At 35.8% G+C, this 20,006-nt stretch overlaps 1 long non-coding RNA gene across 8 annotated transcripts in view; it reads left to right on the top strand.

Moving 5' to 3' along the window:
- The first annotated feature begins 772 nt into the window (after positions 1-772).
- The window catches only part of LOC106726120, a 76,885-nt gene continuing 57,651 nt past the window's right edge, over positions 773-20,006 (top strand). For 7 of the 8 annotated variants that reach the window (XR_001362142.1, XR_001362139.1, XR_001362135.1 and 4 more), the window contains exons 1-4: positions 1,783-1,880; positions 9,846-10,033; positions 12,119-12,315; positions 13,778-13,862. This is a non-coding gene — a long non-coding RNA (uncharacterized LOC106726120). Of the gene's footprint in view, positions 804-1,782; positions 1,881-9,845; positions 10,034-12,118; positions 12,316-13,777; positions 13,863-20,006 lie in introns of those variants that run through there. The other variant, XR_001362138.1, reaches the window with a different exon arrangement.

Below are 20,006 nucleotides of genomic sequence, written 5' to 3'. Positions count from 1 at the left end.
CATGCCACAAGGCCTCTAGCATGTGCCAGACAGAACATTCTAAGATCTAAATCGTAGCCATTTTCAAACTTCTCTTATTTTAAATGTTCAGGGGGTAGGACAGCACAGTCCCGTTGAGTTAAAGTTTTCCTGCCTCAGACCCTGTATTACAGAGAATGAGTCTAAGCAATGGTCCTAGCAATAATCCAGAGAAAATCAAGAAAAATGAGTGAGGTGAAACATTCTGAAAATTGAATCAGGTCTATCAGTAAGAATAAGTAAGAGTTAGAAGCTGGAAAAACTGAGAGCATAGGAAAAGTCCAGGGAAGAATATTTAATTGATGTTCTACACAAATGAGAAGGTTCTAGAGACCATCGTTATCTCATACAAGTTAAATGAGGTGGTTCATAGGAATCACCAACTTCTGGTGGCTAACAGTGACAGCTCTAAGCCATAGTGCACAAGCTCAAACCAATTTCTTGATGTGCGCATAAGTAGTTATTAGCACACATCATATTTATAATAATATATAAGTATAGGCCATCTAAAATATTTCTCAGGTTGACCTCATTATGTTCAGTGATTAAAATAATTAGCAAACTTCAATGCAGATCTTTCTCATGGAAAAGTTTTTATGCTAAGTATGGCCTTGTCTCTGATTATAGCTTGAATAAATTGCACTTGGATTTTGTTTTTATCCTCACTTTAGGACATGTGCATTGATTTTAGAGAGAGAGGAAGGGAGAGAAAGAAACACTGATGTGAGAAACATTGTTCGGTGCCTCCTGTTAGGGCCTGACTGGGGATCAAACCCATGACCCAGGTATGTGCCATGACAGGGAATCAAACACACAACCTTTTGGTGTAAAGGATGACTCTCCAACCAACTAAGTCACCCTTTTCGGGTACATTTTAATTTTTTTAACTGTAATATTATTGTATTTAGTGAAAGAAGCATCCTATGTCAAAGTTATCTGGAGTCTTATATGGAGAATACGATAAAAATTGAAACCTTTAATTCTATGTGGATAAAGCCTCATAATATTTTTGGATCACATCTCTCTTTAAGTTAGAAGAATACAAATTACTCTATCATTATTTCTCTTTGGGCTTCTTTGTTCCATATTTTCTCCCTGTTTACAAGGCCTGCCTATTCCCCGTGCATATACTTATTTAACTCTTGAAGCCTTTCCTTTCTTCTTGCATTAATTTCCTATGGCTGCTTTAACAAATTATCATGAACTGTGTGGTTTAAAACAATATATATGTATTTTCTTATACTGGTGGTCAGAAGTCTGAGATGAATTCTATTAGGCCTAAACCAAGGTGTCAGAAGAGTCATGGGCTCTTGGGAAACTCTAGGGGAGAATCCTTTTTTTTTTTTTCCTAGTTTGTATAGACTGGATAATTTCATTGGCTCATGGCCAGATGTGACATTGCCTTTCTGCTCTTGCTTCCATTATTGTATCATTTCTTCCACCTCTCTGTCTGCCAAATCTCCCTCGGCCTCCCTCTTATAAAGACACTTGTGATTGCATTTAGGGTGCACCCTGATAATGCAGGATAATCTCCCCATTTCAGATTCCTTAACTTAATCACATCTGCAAAGTCCATTTTGCTCTATAAAGTAATGTTCACAGGATAGAAGAATAGGAAACTGGATTCCTTTGATGGTCATAATGTGGCCTAAAATACACCTATGGAATAGATGCCCACTCTGATCTTTCATTTGGTCAATAACTATTATTTTAAAAAATGCATCTTGCTTCATCTTTACATTTCCTTGATGTTTTGAAAAGAGCTGGGTGAAGCGTCTGGAGTTCTGTCCAGTCAGCTCCATTTATCATCAGATGAGAACTCAGGAAAGTATCTGATTTCTTAAAGCACATGGCATTTTCAGGTAATACATCCTTTCAAATTGCAGAAAACCTTCTACAGGTGACATTGCAGAAAACATTCAATGAGGTTTGAGAGAGCCACATTAGACAAGATTTTGCAACAATTTCTTACTTTAGAATTTTTGATATATGACTTATGGTGATCTTAGATAAAAAGGCAAAAATAGTTCTTCCCCTAGCCTAGAAGAATACATAGTTTGTGCATACCTGTTTTGAGAATAAAGTTGAATTTTATCTGAAATGTTAGAAATGCTTTTTTTCATTTCTGGAAGCAGTTCATAAGTGAACATTTAAATAGAGTATAAAAAATATAATCAGAAAAATACAAAAAAATATAAACGTAAGGCTTACTGAATTTTGCCAAAAGTGAACATACACATGTAATAAACATCAAGAAATGGAAAGTTAGTAATGAATCAGTCAAAATTTACTCAAGAAAATAGACTCAATATAAGAAATATATGAATAAAAACCTATTGTGAGATTATAGTTAAGAGACATGTGTGAGGAGCTGGGAAAATGAAGGTCTAAAATAAACAATAGATGATAATAGAAAGAGTAACTAGTTAACCTGGCTAATAAACTAGTGAGAATAAGTAACTTATAGTTTTCTGGGTAATAATTTCTTAATGGCATAGTCTGCTTCCGGAGAGAGGTTGTGAATGGGAATCTTATAAAGAGCTTTTTGAGATACAGTTGCTTTAGAGCAGATGCAACCATATGGTCCATAACCAAGTATCTGGTAGGGAACCTAGGGCCTCTGTTTGTCATTAGAGCTAAGCAGCCAGAAAGATGAGCTGAATATAAAGTGGATGAGAGGAAAGATAGTCTAAGACCTGCAGGGCACCACTGTTTCTGTCTAATCCCAAATCTTACTGGGAGGACTGAACAAGAATAAAAGTGACTGCTGGTTTAAGTTTCTCTTTTGTTGAAATTTAACATGGAAACGTATCGATAGAGGATAGCAATATATTCCTATAGTTTAGTCAAGTTAACGTTGCACCATCCAATAAATGAGAATCTTAGAAGTTTCCCCCACCCACCCCACCCTTAGCCCTATCCATTCACTACATCTCCCATTCTGTTACCTTCTAACAATGAAGATGAAGTTTGTATTGTACTTTGTATAAACGGACTCATAATGTGTACATTTATCTGATTCCTTTTACTCCACAACTACTCTCATAGAGTCATCCCTGTTGTGTGTACACTTGCAACTGCTTTATTCTAATTGTTACATATTATTCCATTGCATGAGTAGATCACAAGATATTTTTCTCTTCTATCAATAGTGAACATTTGGTTTATTTCCATTTTGGGGCTGTTGCTAACAGTGTTGATATGAATAGTTGTATACTTATAGAAAGAGTTGTATATTATCGTTTGGTATATTTTTAAGAATGGTATTTCTGGGTCAGGAGATATGTATAGGTTTACTTTTACTGGATACTGCCAAATAGTTTTACAAAGTGAGTAGTTGATTAATCTCTCAACAGAACTTTTCTTTTTACAAATGAAGATACTATTTTCAATCTAGTAGGGTTATTGTGAATATACTAGTACAACCACATAATGCAATGTATACCTTGAACATAATGAATATGCAATAAATAATGGCTCATTGTCATTTACTATATCTACATAATTTGATGATCATAAAGCAGGCAGGGTTATTTGTTTGGGCAAAATTTCTTGACCACATACAACATGGCCAACACTATACTATGCAAACCAGTTAATGATAAATCTCCTGAGGATCATTAATAGAGCTGGGTGGGACTATTTACCTAATTCACACTAAGTGTGCCTTAACACACCAAAAAGCAAGTTCCCTGTTTGCACGAAGTTTGAATGATCTTATTTGCAACAGTACTGTAAGGATGGGGGAAGTGGCAAATTTCAGCCTGAAGATCTGAATGCTAAATTCCCATCTGGTAGATGTGAATTTTGACTATAAACCCAAATTCACTTTTCAGTCCTGTTGTTCTAAAATTTTACCTTACATCACAATGAACATAATAATGACACACAATGGCATAAGATAGATTATGTAAGAATCCAGGCTTTCATTTATTCAATCAACAAGTATTTAAAGAGCACCTAGAAACTAGTTTAAAAAGTACTTATTCCTCAAGGATTTTACATTCTAGTTTGAAGAATAACTGTTAACAAACTAAATAATATATGATGTCAAATAAAGAAAAGTTATCTAAAGAATAAAAAAGTCAGAGACAGCAGAAGGGGATATAGAATTTTCCTAGAATACGATTTTAGGTAATTTGGACAGGGAAACATTTGAGAATACCTTCTAGACCATATACATGTATGTTATCAAAAGAACAACAGATTCTATTTTAGGTACTGTCGTTTTCATTAGCATATTTTATTATATAATATGTCAAACTATTACTCATATATGACGATTTAAAAGTAACACATATTTAGAGAAAAGATATAGAATGTGCCAAAACTTGACAAATTTCAGAAAATTACTATTGACACTTAAAAGTTGACTAAGGAAAATGTAGTCAAAATATGACTGTTGACTCATATTTTCTCACATTATTACAATTATGAATTGTCAAAGAGATTAGAGGGTCTTAAGTCTTTAGAACTAGTAGAGAAAGGAAATGCCAGTATAACTTTGTGTTTTCATGCTTTCTGATTTATTTCCACATTACAATTTCTTGACTTAAGAATAAAAATTCCTTATAATGCCAGCTCCACATGCTTTCAGATAATTCAGCTGGAAACCCTGTCTCTGGCACCATGTCTTAGTGCTAGGAGAGCAAAGACATCACTGCTCTCACAATATGACTGCTTAGGTCTTCTCTCCTGGGATATATATGTGACATATCCCTTTCTCAGATATTTCATTTCCCCTATATTTCTCCACTGTTATTCATATCCTTTTAAAAATCATTATTTTTCAAAATAAAGGAAAAGATATGAGGTAGCAATCTGGCCCCACTCCTTATTAGATATAAGATCTTCATTTAACTAGTTAAAGACATATTAATAATGCTACTATTATATACCCAAATATCAAGGTAATTTATCTTTTAAAAATGTACATATATCATCCCATGTGGGTTCTTTCTGAATAACCACATTTCTAATATAGGGAAAATTATAATATTAGCTATCACATGGTTTGAATGGATTAAGATTATAAATCAAAAGCCATAAAACTTTGGTGTTAAATAGACCTAGAATGCCACTTATGTGCATGGATTTTAAGTAGTTTTTTTTTAAACTAAATTACTCTATATGTACAATGCAGTTTTTGTGACAGAGATAAGTCATGTAAATATATAAATATTTAAATTTATATCAAATTCTGTAATGCAATATGTATTTAATAAATTGACAATTGTTCTTTGTTAAGCTATCTCTTAGAAACCATCAACTTACTAGGTATAGTTTCTACAGACAGAAAGTACAGCTGACTTTCGATCTGGGTATATAATAATGCTAGAGAGTTCTTCCTAGGTGTCTTATAATTAACTAAGCTTAGTACCTCCAATACTGAATATTTTTTTGCTAGATATCTTGTATTACCCATAAACTAGATCCACACTTTATAAGCCTGAGCATGCCCAGGACAGTTGATATATATGGACAGTGTCATTAACTGCCAATAAGTTCTCTAGCTCCTATGAATTTCAGTCTATGTGGGAACCACTAGCAAAAAAACATCAAAGCGGGTAGGACAGTAAGGTGAGGAACTCCACTTCTCCCCTCTTTAAAACCTTTGCTTCCTCCTTGTGGGTTTGCCACTGGCTGGCTGGTTCCTCCACCAAAGGTCAATGTTCTTGGCAGGTGACCCTATACACACAGTTTACTCTTCTATTTCTCCTAAACTTCTCCTTCTTGTTAGGGTATTGTTTCTAGTAGTTTTCCTACTCCCTATTCATGCCTTTAAAACACTAAACACTACCCAAAGTACTGTGTAGTATCCCTCAGTTTAGCTTTGAAACACCAGCCCTAAAATAGTATATACTATAGTTGGCACTCAATAAATACTATCTTCTAATAATAGAAATTGGAAATTTTCAAAACATTCCATTTATTTACCTCGATCACCACATCTCTCATCATATCTAGTCAGAAACAAAGTCCCTTATATTCCTCTAAGTTCCTCAATAACTTCTGTATTATTTTCCTTGTCCCTGCTTATATTTTGATCTGCTCTGTTTATGTCTGATCATTTTGGGTTGAACTTTTGCATTACTAATACCTTGCTTCTGTGCTTCAAGGCTGGTCCCTTTGCCATCCATATTCGTAGAGAGGCCAGAATGGTATACTTAAAACACATATTTGTTTATTTGTTTATCCTGCTGGAATCTCTTTAATGCTTACCCACACCATGTTTAGGATATTATTAATTCTTAGTACCTCCTATCTGTATTACATTGCTTTTCATTTTCTTACCAGACATGTTCTAATATCAATTATCCCAGCTGATTTGTGTGTTCAATACTTTTTAGCTTATTCTATAATGCTGTAATTATGCATAACCTTTTTTGTCATTTTCAATAAAAATAAATAATTTCATATATACATACACACACACACATAATCCTGCTTTGATGTGTTTTGCTTCTAAATATCATAGTGCCATTTCCCACTTTTTAAAATAGCCTAATTATTGTAAGGTATATATTTTATATTTATTGTGTTTGCTTTCTCAATTCTTATTTATTACTAATTTCACAATATTCATTATCTATTCACTAAACTCCACTCAGTACTATTGGCCATCATCATGCACAGTTCTCATCCTTACATTCTATTTCTGTGAGTACATTTGACACTTTTGAAAACCTCCCTTGAAACTCCTTCTTTGACTTTCTTGCATCCACACTACTTACGTTCTCTTTCTCACTTTATTTCATTTCCTTCTCTCTTACTCATAATTAAATTATAACATTTCACAAGCATCTGTCCTAAATCCTCCTTTCTTCCTATACTCCATCTGGCCAATTTAATTCACTTCCATAGTTTTAAATACCAATATTATATATTGCTGTCTCCAGAATCATCTTCTTTAAAATGCACAGCAATACATTCTTTTTCTCCATGCTTATTTCAAATGGATATCAAATACATATCTTAAACTCAATACCTATATATAATACTAAGCTTACTTTCCATTAATCCTATTGAACCTGCTTCCATTTTCAATAAATAATACAACCATCCTCTCAGTTATCAAATTCAGAAATTCGAGTACAATCCTTAACTCCTTCATCTACTTTATCTTCCACATTCAGTGAATAATCAAACCTGTCTTTGCTGCATTAAACTACACTACAATCTCCCCCTCCTACTCTATCCACATTGCTTTCACTCTCATGTACTGTTGCAATAACCTTCTAATTTGTCTTCTTACCTTTATTCTAGTTCTTATTAAATTCATTCTGCACTATTTTAGGAGAGTAATTTTTGACATGAATTGGTTAGCACCCTACCATGATATAAAATAATGTATGCTACATGCCCTTGAGCTGGTTCTGACTCCAGGAAACTTTATGATGAGTGATGTCCACAATGGCCTGTCCTCAAAAGTCCTGCTCACTTCCTGTAGATTCATGCCTATGGCTTCTTTTATAGAATTAATCCATCTCGTGTCCAATATTCCTTTTTTTCTGATGCGTGTTAGTTTTGTTCCGGCATTTCCCCTCCCCCTTCCCCCCACCCAAAGAACACTGCCTTCTCATGATATGCTTGAAGTAGGACAACTTTACTTTTATCAGTTTTGCCTCCAGCGATGTTTCAGGCTTAATTTGCTCTAGGAACTTAATGTGCCAATTCATAAATATGACCTTCAAAATTTGCTAACATCTGGTCTTGAATATCTCTCTAGCTGCCTCTTATTAGTTTATTCTGAACATTCACTGTATCTGTGAAGAGAAAAAAAAAGCTCTCATTTTCTGCACAATATCATTTACTGTTTCCTATCTGTGGAAATCATGTTCCTCTTCACTTTCCCTGGATTCATCCTACATGTTCTTCAACTTCAAGAGTGAAAGTCTTCTCACTATAGAGGCCTTTTCTGACCTTATCACTGTGTTAAAAGCCTCCATTAGAGTCATGTGCTCTCCTGACATTTTTATCATAACAGCCTTTGCATTTTACTAGAGTTAGTTGTGTAACTGTTTGTGCTTTTTGCTAGTCTGTCAGCTTTGTAACTCTCTGTTTTCCCAGAAGCAAGTACTGTCTACTGCACTGCCCTCACTCAGTACATATTTATATAATGAATTTATAAAGGAATAATGTCTGACATATTGTATGCACTTAATTCTTTGGTTGAACGGGGCAATGAATGTTGAGTTGTTATTATCTATTGTTCTATCAAATCACTTTTCTACTGTGTTTGTTCTTTTGGTCTCAGCAGACCTATAATTGCTAAATAATTATCATAACTATTTTTTTCTTCTGAAATCACAAAACAAGTAATTGGTTTTTTAAGTTCTTTATCAGTGAAATGATTCTTTGAAACCCTTTTCAAGGAACCTTTTCCTTCCAAATTAAATTAAAGCTTTTGATACAAATCATTATAATATTTAACCTAGATCTAAAATAGAGACTAAATAAAAGGGTTTTGACAAAATTTTCTAATCAATGGAGTTTTCAAAGGATTTTATATTCCATGAATATAATTTCACAGATGTGATTGATTATCTTTTTATGACAGAGGTAATTTAAGAGAACTAGTTATATAATTGCATTTGGAAATGATAGATATTTAAATTGAGATGAGAGAGGAGAGCTGAGTCAAGTATGAATCAGATGGCAGAGAGTTGAGGTATGTTGTTGGAGAGCTTAATTGAAGGACATTGAGGCTTCTTTATGCTCTCCAACTAAATTTTAACCCAATATAGATAAAGGTGAGCAACTGTTCTAAATTTCAAAGGCTGATTTAAAGGATGGTATACCCAACTCTGAAAGGGACATTGAGGAATCAACTGGGTTAGTCATTTATCTTCAGGGAGTTTAACAGCTAATCACATCAAAAAAGTGGTTACCTTTAAAAGAAATAGTTTTAACAAATGAAGACAATTCTCAATAAACTTTGAATGTGACTGTAAGTCATACATTTAGTTATAGGAGATAAAATAACAAGATCCATCACAGATAATAGTTTCTGTCTAAATACTAGAATTGTCTGGTTTATAAAATATGCTTAAATTATAAACGTCTTCTTTTCTAAAGATGGAAATAAATGTCCATTGTGAAAAGTAATTTAAAGTTGCTTTATATATTATAAAGAAAATAAAGTTGTGTGCTTTATCAATGCAAATGTGTTATTGCAAGATAATTTTATCCCCTCAAAAGTCACAAAAAATGACTTGATATTAATCTGCGTGTAGACATTTTAAAAAAATAACACAGAGACTAGACAGAGAACCTAGGACAGAAGCAATGGGGCACATTTAATTAGTTCACGCTTCTTTGTTAGTTTTCTAAATAACATTAAAAGAGAATGCCTGTGGAAATGCTGAAACCCTTAATGGTTATGCTTCTATTATGAATATAACCTATAATTCCTCACATAAAGTGATATTGGCTTACAGAATGTTACATTTATTTTACTGCGTACCAAAGAAATGCTAAAACTAGATTATATTCTAATATGAATATAGTCTATAATTTTCACATAGAGCGATGCTAGCTTACAGAATGTTACATTTATTTTACTGAGTGCCAAAGAGTAATTTCCTGTCTTGAAGCAAAGAATTCTTGTTCAGATAACTGTACTTACTGTTTCCTAGTGGAAGCAGGATGTGCTCCTATTGTCAAGACTTTTCTCTCCAGATGCTCGGATAGCTTCAGGTTATAGGACCATTTACAATGGATGAATCCAATCTATTACAAAGAGGAATAACTTAACAAGGGAAGGTTGGAACTGATTCTTTCTGTATGATTATAATCATTTCATTTCACCTTTTAATGTTAACCAGAGTCTGAAATTGGGGAAACTACCAAAATCAAAATGAATGGTACAGTTGCTCTTCTACTCAATCTTTGGCAAAATCAATAGATATGCTACCATAAGTTTCTCTCAGTCCCATCTTACCAAAGCATCATGACTAAGAAAAGACAGTCTTTCAATGTGTGGAACTAAGACTGTCATTATCAAGAACTGCAGGTAATAGCAAGTAAGGATGTGTGTTCCATCTCAGGAGGTCTTCTCACCTCTTTTGAGGTGGTTTTTTTGTGGTTTTTTTTTTTTTTAAGAAAAATAAATTTAAAACAAGACCATTAAGAGCTTATGCATTTTTCTTTTTACTCTAAGCAGCATATGAAATTCCTTTGGGTAAAAATGACTTGTCATTCTCTGATCATAACTAAATTAGATTCTTTGGTGCACATATAAATATTTTGTCAATTTCTATTTCATAGCTTATTAGGGCATATTCCAGTGATCCTTCTGCAATTTCAGCAGCCTTACAAATAGTTTCTAAGAATCCTACTCAAGCTTTACAATCTCTACCCTCTCTGAGCAAAAGATTTTTCTGCTTTGGGAGATAGGACATTTTCTACTGTTATCTGCAACCCTGGGCAAAAGTACAAAGAAACTGAAGACCTGTACCTAGTTCAACACTGGGCCCACAGCTGTGTCAAAGCATGCTTTTCAAAACATTAACCAGTGATGTCTTTCATAAAAATAAACAACATATATGAAATATATTATTCAATTCATTAATTAATGAGTGTAGAAATAAAATGATAATGCTAATTCAAAGAGCATTTGATGATCTGAACAATTGTAGGCAGGTCACAAATTAACCCTAGAATAAAATTGTTGAGTGAGAGGCAATACTGGTTACTGGATGTCCAGCAAGGCAATAAAATGCCACCTTTGTAGCTATTTTTCTACCGGACAGAAAGCAGCAGCATCATTGCAGATAAAAATCTGCATATTAAAATGTAGTGTTATCATAACTTTAATCAATGGTAACAAGTGATTAGAGTAAAGCATATTCCCTTGTATAATTATTGCTTGTGTTTGGCACCATAGGGTGTTAAAAGATACACTAAGTTTTAGCCTTATTTTCAAGTTCTTTATACTTTTTCCTAACAACAGTCAATAAAATTTCCAATAATCTGCTGAATGTACTATGTGAGTAAAAAAATATCTGAATTCTGTCAGAAAATCAATATACCAACAAGCTAACAAGCCCTCTGTGTCATAGCTGGTAAACAAAAGACAAAAATTGAGCTCTTAACTGCATAAGATTTATCAAGCAACCTGCACACCTAAAACAATATGAGCATACAATTATATCATACATAATTCTATGAATTCTTAAAGGAAAAGATTGGTAAATAAGTACCAGAAGAAGGTGCTATTTAAGAAGTCTTTTACTAGTAAACACATTATGGCATTTAATTACCATTACAATCCTCAAGGTTAGGCATTAATATTGATTGTAGAAGTAAGAGTACACATACTTTTAAAGATTAGATAATGAAAAAAATATAAGCTATGATATGTGTTCAAAGGAGTGGAAAATATGCTTTTACAAGGAGTGGAGAGGGAAAAGGCAGTCTCTCACTTTAAAAAGATAGTATAGATACTGACAATATTCTATTTACTTTAGTAGATATAAAACTTGAATTTTTCTTCATGTCTTCCTTTTATTCCCTGAACACAATGATTTTTTTTTTACTGAACTGGAGAGTCTTAAAACAATATAAATCATCACTTATTTGTCAGAAAATTCAATACTCCTTTCCCCCCTCAAGTTTATATTAAGTTTTCTTAAGAAAGTCATGTCAATACAGTGACTGACAGATGATAAATCCCAACAGAAGCCTTATAGATTAGCAATTATCCTTGCATATAACTACCCTAAATTTGAGATGGGATATCTTTATGATCATTGTCTAGTATATGTCAATGAGTGCTTTATTTCTTGTATCTCCTTAATTGGTTCTGTATTACCCAGTCAATTCTTCTCATTATGTGACATGTTGTTAAAGATTTTTGCCTTCATATTCACTTATTTTTCTTTTTATTTAAAACCAAGCTTTTAAAAGTAGCTTTCTATATCCCTGAGAGAGCTTTTTATGCCCTTTAAGAAACTATTCTGAAATTAATAATGCATTTCATTGCTATTGTTCTGTATTAACCATACTGTGCCTCCCAAATGTTTTTTCTTTTGATGTACTTATTCCATTTCCTTTTCAAAATATTGTGATTTTCACAGAGTCTGTATTGTTCATTTAGGTACACTTATGAAGAAAACTGTAATGTGAAAGCCAACCCAAACTTCATAACTATACTTTTGAAAAGTTAAGATAAGAATATTGAATTATGAAAGTTTAGGGAAATTTGTCTTCATTTTCATTGATTTGAACTACCTACTTCCATTCAAGATTTTGCTAGAGAGACTGGTGGAATATTCCAGAGTCTTTCTGAGAATGGTAAGATGAGGCAGGGCTTAGTTATAAATAGGAAAATGATATTGTTAATAACTTTGTACTCTCTCCTTCTCAGTATCCCTTTGGCCCTTACAGATGATCCCTTTCTTCTTCCAAATCACTCATGCATTCCATTTAATGTCACTTTTATGGAATTGACCTAGTATTTATACCATTTAAAAAGAGACATTTTTTATTCAAACTTTAAATTCATAATCATAATGTATTTAACATTTTGACACACACTGTTCATTAAAGTAATAAAAACAATAATAGCTCAAATTTATTAAGCTCCTAGTATAGTCATGTCCAGGTACTTAAATTATCTCATGTAATCTTTATAATAACTTTGAGATAAATCATACTATTAAAAGCAATTTAGAGCTGAGGCTTAGTCATGTTAAGTAATTTGCTCAAAAAATTATACTATTAAAATGCATTCTTAGTTTGAGAAGAAATAAAAGAAAAACAAACCCAGTGGTAGAATTTCCAGACCTTCTAAGACCTATAAGTGACTCCAGAACAATGATAGATTAATTGCCTCTTTAGTTGTGAGTGAATCGTAGAAAAGTCAAATCATTTATCATTAATCAATAGTTTCTGAAAGACATATAACGGCCCAGGGAAAAGGTGAGAAGCAGGTAAGTCTTGTTGCATCATTATTGCTCTATTTTTCTATCAGATCTTTCCTATATCCTTATTCCTATCCTTACCCAACTTTCCTTTCCCCCTTCAATACTGAGCACCTGCCTGAGAGTCCACACCATTTGTTTTCAACTACCTATTGAATGCAGTCCTCTATAATAAAAGTCTAATATGCAAATAGACCAAACAGCAGAATGACCAGTTGCTGTGATGCACACTGACCACTAGGGGGCAGATGCTCAATTCAGGAGCTACCCCCTGGTGGTCAGTGTGCTCCCACAGGGGGTGCGCCGCTCAGCCAGAAGCCGGACTCACGCAGCAGTGGTGGCAGGAGCCTCTCCAGCCTCTGTCTCTGCAGCACCACTAAGGAGCAGCAAGCAGGCAGGCAGTAAGGAGCGAGGGGTCCCAGACTGCGAGAGGGCACAGGCCAGTGCACCAATTTTGTGCACTGGGCCTCTAGTTTTACATAAAAGCCTTAACAATTTTGTGGTAAAAATAATATCTTGATGACCAGAACACATTCCAATCTAAGTGAACTAAACATCTGATGCAATTTAAGATATGTATAACATGAAAAAAAGAATATTACCAAGGCATAACTTGTAACTACAACTTGTTGACAATTACCTACACTAATCATTCATTAAATGTGCCTAGTTTCTACCATATCCTACAAATTAAATAGGCCTGCATGCCTCCCTGCCCTCATGGGGGTTTTAGTCAATCAGGGAAGCCAGACCATCCAAAGCATAGAGATTATAGAAAGTGAGAAGTGTCAGGACAGAAAAAGAAGATAGCTACGTGCCTCTTTCCCCTTCAGATTACAGACATACAGAAAAAAAAGAAAAGGCAGTTGAAGACAGGGGGAGACAAAGAAAAAGTCTCAGAACAGTGAAGCTGTTTTGGTGAGTTACAAAACTCTCAACAACCTCAGAACCAAGAGTTCCTTGCCCTTCTCTTCTCTGCAAGCAGCGCAAGCACTGATCCTAAATGTTATTCCATTTGTGGGAGGGGGTGAGGGGAACCATCCTTGGTGTCTGTTTGTAGGTTTAATGTGAGTATGAAATCAGAGATTATATGAAGTCAGGCAGGTAAAAAATAAAGCAATATATATACTTTATAACTTCTCATTTTGTCTTCTTCTGAACTTACTGATCAATTAACATCACTGGGGAAAAGAACATGCTTAAAAAGCATTGTATTTACAAAGTGTTAATATTACATAGCATCAAAAATATAAAGGTAAATACTATGATTCAGAATTTTTTCTATTCACCTACATGCAACAAAAGAATAAGTTGTCTAAAGGAGTGAGGAGATATGAATCCAGGCAATGAGGACTCAGAATTCATGATCTCATAGACTACAATGCACTCTCTCTAGGAATAGGAATAACCCCTCCTGCAAATATCACTTACTTGGAAGTATAGGATATCTACATGGAGAGATCTAGAAAAAACTACATCAACCATTCATGCATCCATTTACTAAAACATTCTTCCAACAAAATTTTAATCACCAAATACTTTCAGAGCAGAATGCTGAGAATTGTCGATGTACTAACAAATTGATTCCAAATGTCCCTCTCATGAATATTAGAGTCTAGGAAGAAAAATGAATGTAAAAACACATTTTTAAAACGTGTTAAAATATGATACACGTATGAATAAGTCCAGAACAGCGTTCTTTGGGGTCCTGTGGGAAAGCTGTTGGTGCTGACTTGGTTGGCAGGCAGACTCATCAGTATCCTCAAGGAATGCAGTTAGCCAGGTATAATTTGAATGCAGAAACACCTGGTGAATAAATTAAGCCTCCACATCTTGAAGGCTGTATGTATTGCCAGAAACATGAATCGCACTGAACTAAAGATGGGGGGCCTTGAATTTAGCCTCACATATTTAGCTCTCCTGGTTGTAAGATCTAAAGCTTTGATCCTGTACAAAAGGAAACAGTGCAGAAAATGGTTGCTGTGTTCCTCTGTGTGCAAAATGGAAAGAAAAAAATGGGAAATGTGTCTTGAATAATCTAAAATAGAAAAAAATACTTCTAAAGTTAGTTATTTTGGGATTCTGAGGTGAAGCAGTACTTTTTTTTAGCCCTTGGTAGTGAGAGAGGGAAGAGAAGAGAGCAGCTCTTCACATCATCCAAGAATTTTGTAACATAAATCTCTCACATAAGGATGTCTCCATATCTGTGTCTATCCATCATACATGGCATGAATACACAATACCTCCTAATGCTCTTGCTCTAAAAAAAATCAAAAACCATTTGCTACAGACCCTGGTAATTTCAATCATTTCTACCACCCAGCGATCTGGTACTCAGGATCTATTGTGAAAGTTTTCTTTTATTTCAGTGATGTATTAATTTACTCAATGAAATGTGTTTTGTAGAAATACTACACATAGCATTCTGGTAGCTTTTATAAATTAACCATATTTATTTATTACATTGCTGCCTATTAAAATATTTCTAATAATCAGTGTTTGATTAACAAAGGTATCTTTAAAAACTGCAATACATCAATACATTCTCATAACTTGGAATAAAGTATATAAAAATAAGAAAAATATTGTGTTCTTTTTCAATTTTAATTTTTTTAGAGAGAGATAAACAGAGAGAAACATCAATGTGAAAGAGAAAACATCAATTTGTTGCCTAAATACAGGTACGTGCTCAGACAGGGGATTGAACCTGCAACCTAGGTATGTGTCCTGACCAGGAATCAAACTTGCAACCTTCTGGTATACGGGATGATGCTCTAGCCAACTGAGCCACCCAGCCAGGGTATTTTAAAAATTTTGAAGAATGGAAACACCGCTGTCAGGGAATAAGAGACTGAATTATTTTAACAAACATTTCTGGAAGAAAAAAATATTTAGTGTTCTAGTTTCTGTACTTATGTGCTATATATAGCAATGTCTTCATGAACACCAAAACCTACTTCTCTTCATCTTTGAATTCCCCAAAGTTCAATAAATAATTGTTAAATTAATATCAATTTTAGCTTTAGCCATCATATAAAAATTTGTTTTTCATCATCTAATACAACCTTCCCCAGGTGAACCATGTTCTCTTAATATAAAATTAATTATGTTTTTCTAGATATCCTGTATTTTATTGTCTCATATTTCTATTTACCATATTTTTTCTGCTTTGAATAACTTGCTGTAGATAGTCTAACCACCATTAAAGTTCCAAAGAAATGTTCTTTTCTATGAACACTAAAACCACATCTCTTCATCTTTGATTTCCCAAGAGTTCAACAAATATTTGTTTAATTCACATTAGTTTTGTATTATCTATGCCATACAAGTTTTTGTATAGTTACAGCCCACTTAAGAAAATATAATTTGTTACTCTTCATATTCTTATCTGGATATTATTTCATCTGATTAGTTTCATGTTCTTATATATAGAGAGACACAGGAGGCTAAGGAAATGGATCTAGAGAAAAAATTCAAACACATCACAATATAAGACAGCGTGGTGACAACTTAAGAGCATGAGGATATATGTTAGTAGATGAGCTATCAACAGATACTCAAGGAGGATTAAGGAATATGTGTGAAACAGTAACAAAGACAGGTTTTGGCTACTGTAAATACATCCAACCCAGTCATTCTGTGCACTGAATAAGATAACATATATAATTACTCATAACTAAGATTGTCTTCAGTATATATTATTATTAGTAGTAAGGTTATATTTGTTATTTTATTCTCTTTATGACTCGAAATGAGTCATCCTATCTAATAAAAGGGTAATATGCAAATTAACCATCACTCCATCACAAAGATGGTGGCACCCATACCCACAAGATGGCGGTGCCCAGTCCCCTCAGGCCCTCTGGAGTCCCATCCTTTCAGCCTGAACTGATTACTATGGCAAGTGGACCTAGAAGGTTTTCAGCAATTGTGAGAAGCAAGCCTTGGCAAGATCAAGGGAGAGCCAGCAGGCTCAGGGCCGCTGCCGCCCAGGGAGGCCCTCAGAGTTCAGTTCTGAAACCGCAGGGACCCGCTCCAGTGTGGGCTGGGGAGGAAGCGCTGCTGCCACCCGCCCAGCACCAGGTCCCTGGTTAAGGGAGCGGGTCCAGGTCGCAGACATGAGGCCAGGCGGGGCTGTGTCACCCTGGACCATCGTGGCTGAGCTCTGGCGGGGACGGCGAGTACCTCCGGGATCACTGTCTGCCCCCAGGCTGCCTGTGGATACCTGTGGAGTGGGCGCAGGATGAACATTTTAATGAAAATGGGATGCCTACATTCCACCCCACCGCACCCCGGTCCCCGGCGAGGAGAGGTCAGCGGGATCAGGGGTGCAGCCTCAGGACCCAGTTAGGAGGCACTGGGGCTTGGGAGGGCCTGGGAGAAACCTGCAGGTGCTCTATGAGGAAGAGGTGCTGAACTGCCAGAACGCAGAGGGCCGGCTGCTGGAGGTGCGCAAAGGTGCAGACAAGGCAGCTCTTGCCTGGGCTGAGCACGAAAAGCACATTGACATGATGGACGAAATCGCCTTTCTGAAGAAGGTGCACAAAGAGGAGATCGCCGAGCTGCAGGCGCAGATCCAGTACACTCAGATCTCTCCCACAAGGATCAGGCCTAAACCAGCAGTCAGACATCCCCTGAGGGGTCCCAGATTGGAGAGGGTGCAGGCCGGGCTGAGGAACACCCCCTGTGCATGAATTTCATGCACCAGGCCACTAGTTTTTAAAATAAAATGATTATTAAATGATGTATGGGCATATTATTGAGCTAAATGCCTATGTAGCTTTTCCACATTATGATTTTTTATATATTCACATGCTTTGATTTTTTTTGTTTTGTTTTGTGTTTTTTTTTAGATTGAAAAGACTTGAGATCTAGGGTTTTTTAATTGAAGAAAAATATTCATATTATTTAAAAAATTATCCTAGCTCTCTAGTTATTTTGAAAAATACCATCTGGCTTTAACGTTTTCTCAATGTATAATCATAGGAACAAAAACACCTGCATTTAGTGTATCTTCACTTGGTTTCTCCTTGATCATCAGTGTAGTAACACTTTGATCATCTGATTGCCTGTTATTCTTTTTCGTGTAGCATTACAATTTTCACTCAAACATTTGATGTTGGCATATTAACACCTGTTTACTTTAAACCATATAATTATGACAAATAAATAAAAACAACTTAGGCTCTGTTTTGAATTCATTCCAAAGTAAGTTGGAAGAAGAGCTAAAGTAAATGCAGCCTATGTTTTCTTGGAGAAAAAAAATTTAATAAACTCTACCAACCCAGGAAAAACTGATAAATATTTATGAAATAAGCATATTCTGATATTGTATATACAAGCCAATAACCAAAGGAAGACATTTGAGATATTGAAGAGGTTGTGTGATTTTTTTAATCTACCTTTATTGTTGAAAGTATTTCTTGTTCTTTAGATTCCACATATGAGTGAGATCTTGTGATACTTGTTTGTTTATCGGCTCATCAAGTGCTTGCACATTAATGTATATGACATGAGCAAAGACACTATTTGCCAGGTGCTATTAATAGCCTATTATTTTTAAATATATTTTTATTGATTTCAGAGAGAGAGGGAGAGTGAGAGAAAGATTGAAACATAAAAGATGAGAGAGAATCATTGATCGGCTGCCTCCTGCATGCCTCACACTGAGGATGAAGCCCACACCCAGATGTGTACCCTGACCAAGTATCAAACTGTGACCTCCTGGTGCATAGGTTGACAGTCAACCACTGAGCAACACAGGTCAGGCTATTCTTGAGACAAAAGGCACCAGTTTCATTATTTGGCCCAGTCTTGTAATTAATTTTGCTAAACCAGGTCATAGTGTAAATCTAGCCTCTCTTATTCTATCATTTTTAAAAGAATTTTGGAGGTCCTGGGATGTTTATATGCCCTATATGAGTACCATAATGCTAATGTTCATGCTATAGAACATCCAAAATTGAATGCATTTTTTGCCAATTTGTGTTCATTATAACACAAGCAAATCTCTTTACCTGAAATATTCACACTGTATTCCTATCACCAGTTATATTCATATTCTAATATCACTAGTTCTAGTAATATTCTAATCTTATTTAAACACTAGAGGCCCGGTGCATGAAATTTGTGCACAGGGCGGGGGGGGCCCTCAGCCCAACCTGCACCCTCTCCAATCCAGGAGCTGTCAGGGGATGTCCTACTGATGCCTTAGGCCCACTCCCTGTGGTTCTCTGCTCTCTGTGGAGCCTGGCTGCTTTGCCCCACTGTCCTCTGTCTGCGGGGACTAGGGGCTTTACTGCCACCATGCGAACAAAGCCGCCATGCCTGCTGTCCACTCTCTGTCAGCCTGGCCTGGAGGCTTCACTGCTGCCTCTGCGCCAAGGAAGCTACCATGCCCTGCTGTCCGCTCTCTGTCTGCCGGGCATGGGGGCTTCATTGCCACTTCTGCGCAAAGGAAGCCACACAGGGGCACGCCCCCAGCTCAGCAGCCAGGCGTTGTGTCCACTGGGCTGGGGGCGTGGAAGCACGCTCCCAGCCAAGCAGCCCCACGTTGTGTCCGCTGGGTTGGGGGCATGCCCTGAGCTGCACAGCAGCCGCTGGGAGCACGCCCCTAGCCCAGCAGCCCCGTGTTGTGTCTGAAGCCTTCCCTTCTCCCGTGGTCTGGGTGCAGGATGCTGGTGTCATCACCCTGGCACCAGCATCCTGCCCATGTCTGCTCAGTGCCTGTGTATGCAAATTAACCACCATCTTTGTTGGGTTAATTTGCATACTCACTCCTGATTGGCTGGTGGGTGTCGTGAAGGTATGGTCAATTTTCATCTTTCTCTTTTATTAGTGTAGATAACAGTTTCATTAAAAATTTCCTTATTGCTTTTTTCTTTCTTTTTAATTTTTCCCTTTATTGATTAAGGTATTACAAATGTGTCCTTATCCCCCCAATGTCCCCTCATCCCCCCAATCCTCACCCTCAACCCCTGTTGTCCACATCATTGCTTATGCTTATATGCATGCATACAAGTCCTTTGGTTGATCTCTCCCCCTCACCCCCACCCTCCCCTA

The sequence above is a fragment of the Myotis brandtii genome, unplaced genomic scaffold (assembly GCF_000412655.1).
Source record: "Myotis brandtii unplaced genomic scaffold, ASM41265v1 scaffold228, whole genome shotgun sequence".
In the NCBI taxonomy this organism is placed as follows: Eukaryota; Metazoa; Chordata; class Mammalia; order Chiroptera; family Vespertilionidae; genus Myotis; species Myotis brandtii.
Note: the sequence above shows the minus strand (reverse complement) of the source record. Positions and strands in the feature narration are given on the sequence as shown.